We start from the raw sequence: 5,479 nt of genomic DNA, 5'->3' as shown, positions 1-5,479 counted from the left end.
TTCCCATTCATTCACCCACACACAAACACCACGAACACTACACGTGCACAGCAACCAAGGAGCAACAGAGGAAGTCACACCTTGGTTCGAAATTCCTGGGAGATAAGAACGAGAGCAAACTAAATGCGTTTGCCCCTTAGACGGCAAATTTTTGCTCGGAGTTCAGATTGTTTTTGTTGGCCATTGTGTTCCACAAGCAGTAAATTTTGGGAGTTTTGGCTTTCACAGAGCCAACCTGGCAACGCTGCTTGGAACACCGTTTCCACGAAGGGAGAACATCCACACCGCACACGTGACCCAGTTCCACTTCTAAAATGGCGACCAAAATGCGATCGAAAGCCGGAAGGGCTCTTCAACCTGGACAAACATAGAGACCTTTCCTCCTAATGCAATTCGATCATGCTATATTTTATGATTTTTTAAGCCGTCCAAATCCCAATGCTTTAACTATGTTCCCGATCATAAACAAAATCCTAGTCCTACGCAATAGAAAAAAAATCAAACAAACTTGTGGTAAAAACATCATGTTTCTAGAAAAAAACGGTCAAGTTGTGAACGTTTTCGAGTAAAGAAAGCACGCGATGGTCAAACTCAATACAGTCCAACCAAACTACTACTCAATAAAACCAATCAAACTTAAGATAATGGGAGTTAGAGGCCATCGCCTTCGTCCCCACAAAGATTCAAATTTGGGAGGACCAAGTCTAAGAAGTTGGTTCTGCCTTGGCTTTCGGTAACTTCTCACAGGGGCTCACAATCTCGTTTTCTGCGCCTCTCTCGGCATTACTAAGGCCTGGCTGATATGGATGGAGCTTGGCCCCTCTCCCCTGTGAAGAGCAATCCAGGGCATTGCTGACAAAGGCTCCGCCAAAACGTTGTCTGAAGGACAAGAGCCAGTTCCTGGCATATAAAAAGACCACTGGCGATAGAGCACTTCAACAATCCCCGATTGAACCCTCACCGATACACATCTCGACAACAAGACGAAAACCTCCACATTCAACATGCCTCAAGGTAATTGATTGTTGAAAATATTTGAATCTGGTTGAACCGAATATAATTGGTGCTTTATTTTGGTGACAGGTTGCTGCGACAAATGCAAGTGCGGAATCCCCGACTGCTGCCGAAAGGGTTGCGATTGTAAGAATTGCGATTGCAAATGCTGCCCCAAGCAGTAATGACATGACGGTCGAATGACTTTTGAGCATGCAATAAAGTATTAATTTTTGACGTATATTGTCGTTATTGTATATTTAGTCACATATTCAGTTACAATCGATCCTTCAGCGTCATATTTCTGGACATCTTCTACAGAGCAGCTAGAGGTGCTAGTGTTTGATCGCAAACTACGTTTGACCATCATCAGTGATACATCACAATTGAAGACTGATGAAGGCGGGATGAATTCCTGCCCTCTTGGCGTAAATACAATATTATAAGTGGTTCTCCGTCGAAAAGAGAACCTCAATGTTCATGCTCATGATTGCAACCACAAATCCAGATCGCGCATCGAAAATAATTACCCACTCTTCCAAGATCAACTTAGGTTCATTGCATCGATTTACGTGATACCGAAACTATTGACCTCTAATCTAGCCATATAGCGTCGAGTCATCGATTCTGCGGTTAATCATTTTGATAAAGAAGCTATATTTCGCTCATGCAAGTTCACTAAAATATGACTTAAATCAATTTATGACAACGTAATAACGTTGACATTGGTACCTCAGTAATGACTTGGAACTGTGTTTGAGGACGGGATAAGGTATTAATTCACAACCTCTCATAACTTTGAAAATATGACTAAAGGGGTCTAGAGCGTTGGGATATATCCATCCACTTGGTGGCCAGCATGCTACTTTTTTTACTTTTCAAAATATACGAAGAAGGTGCAAAACATGGCTTGGTTTAGATGCCAACTTAAAGAATTTAAGGACGATCATGTGTCAATACTTTGCAGTATATGTATGTGCTCAACTGACAACAAAATCCATGATCGAAGTGATGCAGGAGGTCGCTATGTCATTGTAAACCTCTTTGCACTACAAACCCCAGGGGAAGAAAGTGCTACGTAGTAATGCAGCGAGTCCAGACTCGAGTCCGAAAGCATTCGAGTCTTTTACTCGATTTTGGAGAAATTGGCCGGACTCGAATCTTTGAGAAAGGATTCGAGCCCGGATTATTTTTTTCTTTTAATTTCATTAGAAAACGGCCTTTATTCCGACATGAATTAACCATGAAAGAAATAATGATTACAATAGCCTTGTTTAGTTCAGTAAAAACAAGACGAGTCTTTGTCAGACTCGAGCCCGGACTTGGCGAGTCCGTCAAAATGTCAGGAAATTGAAGGACTCGCGCGTGTCCGACTTTTGCCGGCCTCAACCCAGCACTAGTAGGAACAATCCATGGTTAAAGGCCGTCAAGGCATCCACATCACACCAGCAGCAGCATCGGAAGTGAAAGGTGTTCTCTTTATCCCTATCCATGGAAATCCTTTTCAAAAACGGTTATTCAAACTTTCTCCAAAATGATTTAGGGGTCGTCGAAGTTTTCAATTGCAGGTTTGAATTTCAAGGTGACTGAATGGGCAGCTACGGGTAGCTTGAAATTGAACAGACAGGATCTTTTTTGAAACACTGACGTCGCGAAGCCTTGCATCCGTATCCGAGTTTCAAGGACCCACCGTTGCCGGAATTCAGTATCCCGCAAATGTACTGTTGATGTGAATTGCCGGGTTCGTCGGAGTTAGCTTTTAATTTGGATTGCATTGTTGAGGACATCACATGATGGCTTGTGAGCTCGGTGGTTTGATCTTCGTCCTTTTGAAGTCTGGAATTATCTCACGTAAAAGGCAATGTCATATTCGTGATTGCCCGAAATTGAACAACAATTGCGATCGTAAGCCATGCAATACGGCGTGGAGTGGCTCTATATTTATTCTTGACATAATTCAGGGTTTCGTGAACAGTCCCTTTGCCCAAGGCACCTTCTTCAAGCTACATTTGAATTACAGAAGTCGAAAATTCACCTTGAATCATGGTAAACGAGCATCTTCATAAAATATCCTCGTATCCTTCATGACAATTGTCATTCTCCTCCATACGGATCTATTTTAGTCTTTCTGTTATTGATGCTTCCTTTCTATTCATCAGCTTCTTAAATGTCGCCATTCAGTTAACTGTAAGTTGATATCGCACAAGTCACGCACTTCGAAGTAACAACTCAAGGCACAACTTCCAGATTGACATCACTCATCCGTTTGGAAAACAGACGGGGTAAGTGCTTCCAATGAAGCGATGTAGGTGGGCATTACGACCAATACGCTCTCAACATAGTAGGGTTTTTTTTCTCGGTCCTTTGTGATATTCGGCAAAACTCGGTAAAAATGAACTTAAAGGCGTGTCGGGAACGTACTTGGTACAACTTCTTCCGAAATATGTCTTTGTAAATTGGCCTTGAGCCCAATCATACATATGGGAGGATTGCAATCTGCTTCTGGAACTCGACAACCATCATCCGAGCCGCGAAACCCACTTGATCCCCTGATGTTTAAATGTCGCTCCCGGATCCGGCCTGATATTCTCGAGGACTCTTGGCTTTTTTTCCGTCTCTGACAAGTAGCCTCACTCGAATCCTCGGAGGTCGGACTATTTGAAGAATCCTCGAACAAAGGTGGATTGCACATGGTGAATATAAGCTGTGAATTGGGAGCCTGAGTCACGAGTGAAGAGAGAAAAATGGGATTGTTTCAGATTTATGGGTCAATATCAGCTTCATCCGCAGGTCTAAGTGATTGAGCTGAAATTGTCCTACTCGGCCCAATGAAGACTAGCTTTATTCACTTTATTCGGTACGTATACAATGCCAATGGAACTGCTTGATGCCTAATAGCGGTTACATACTACAAGCCCCCACCCTCTTAGTTTCAGCCCCAAGTTGAATAGATCCCGGTATAATCGAGGTTCTCGTTTAAAGAAAAAAACTGGAGGAGTGATTTGACACAAAACTAAACACGGATCTTGAGGTGTCACCCCATGGACCTAACAGCGTATTTTTAGCCACGAATGGGCTTGGCATAATCTTGGCTTGATGGTATTGCTCATTCTTGTATGAGCGATGGAACGAAATGCAATATGTAAAATAATGCAACCATCTGTTGGGCACTCATTGAGCGTTATGGTGTGTTGGTTAAAGAGATGAATCTTTCGTCGATCAAGGTTATTGTAAGCAAAATATGCTGCCCAAATATTACCATTTACTACGTCCCTCAATAATCATTCATTACTATGTTTGTCCATGAAGTATATTCTGAGAGATATTTTAGTACAAAAACCCTTCGGCTAGCTAGTTGCCAGCCGGCCATAACCCCCATACTTCTTGATATCCTTAATCCCTAAAAAGTAATTGAACCGGAGGGGCAAAGTGGACACCAATCGTGACGGAATCAAAATGTAACCCTGATTATTCTTTCATCAAAGCACGTCAAATAAATGAAAGATTGTGACAAAATGTATTTCACTTTTCAAAGAAATTTTAATTCTATTTCTTTTTTTGCAGACTTCCTAACCGCTACTGGGATTGGAATCCCAGCAGTTCAAGACCAGAAATTTATTCATTTTACTTAACTTCTATTTATATATATTATTTGATCGACCGATGAATTAGAGTTGGCTAATCTGGCTAACCCTTGAATGAAAGGTTAATCGGGAATGTTAGTCAAAAACTCGTCCAAGTCTGACTTAAATCCTGATACTGGATCAGCACCTACGTATTCCCTAGACCTACGAATATTAGAGGGCAGCAAATTGATCAATGAAGGAGCCTTAGAAAGAAGAGAGTCGGACTTCGTTGTTTTAACTAGCCTGGATTCTCGAGGGCTTGCAGGAGCTCTCAAAACGCACGTTTGGCTTCAACAGTCACTAGAACTGACCCTAAAACTTGGGTCGGGACAAAGCTCATGAATGCTTTTGAAAGCATTCAGTATCAGATATCTTTCGTACCTTCTCTGAATACTGTACAGTCTCAACATTTTTAGTCTCTCCCAATACGAGAGCTCTCTCATTCCTGTGATGATCCCAGTGAAACATCTTTGGACCTGCTTGAGCTTTTGCAAACCTGCTGAACTAATTGGAGCCCAGATGTTTGCTTGATGTTTGCTTCGCAAAACTTGACATTATTTGATTACTACTCAATGTTGGCATTTCATAACTTTTATGCCGCATGATGATTTTAGCCTTATGTCTGTAGGTCAACTGGGTATAGAAAATTCGGATCCGAATTGAAAAAAGAAACAAAATCGGAATTCGGATTCGCCAAATCTCTCGGATTCGGATTTGGATTGAGCAGAACAATTCGGATTCAAATTCGGTCGGATTGGAAAAAAAATCTCGGATTCGGAGTACAAAAAATGTCTTCGGATCCAGATTTGGAGGCCCTGTCGGATTCGATGAACAGCTCTACTACTCGTACATACTACGTT

At 41.9% G+C, this 5,479-nt stretch overlaps 2 long non-coding RNA genes across 2 annotated transcripts; both read left to right on the top strand.

Moving 5' to 3' along the window:
* The first annotated feature begins 290 nt into the window (after positions 1-290).
* LOC131880502 (uncharacterized) lies at positions 291-1,230 on the top strand. The gene is made up of 2 exons (XR_009373270.1): positions 291-1,014; positions 1,084-1,230. It is a non-coding gene; the product is annotated as an uncharacterized LOC131880502 (long non-coding RNA).
* A 1,984-nt stretch (positions 1,231-3,214) lies between these two features.
* On the top strand, positions 3,215-4,470 carry LOC131880773 (uncharacterized). The gene is made up of 3 exons (XR_009373292.1): positions 3,215-3,686; positions 3,753-3,850; positions 3,924-4,470. It is a non-coding gene; the product is annotated as an uncharacterized LOC131880773 (long non-coding RNA).
* The last annotated feature ends 1,009 nt before the right edge of the window (positions 4,471-5,479 follow it).

Source organism: Tigriopus californicus, chromosome 5, assembly GCF_007210705.1.
Source record: "Tigriopus californicus strain San Diego chromosome 5, Tcal_SD_v2.1, whole genome shotgun sequence".
NCBI classification, from domain to species: Eukaryota; Metazoa; Arthropoda; class Copepoda; order Harpacticoida; family Harpacticidae; genus Tigriopus; species Tigriopus californicus.
The sequence above is the reverse complement of the archived record's forward strand: the minus strand, read 5'-3'. Positions and strand labels throughout refer to the sequence as shown.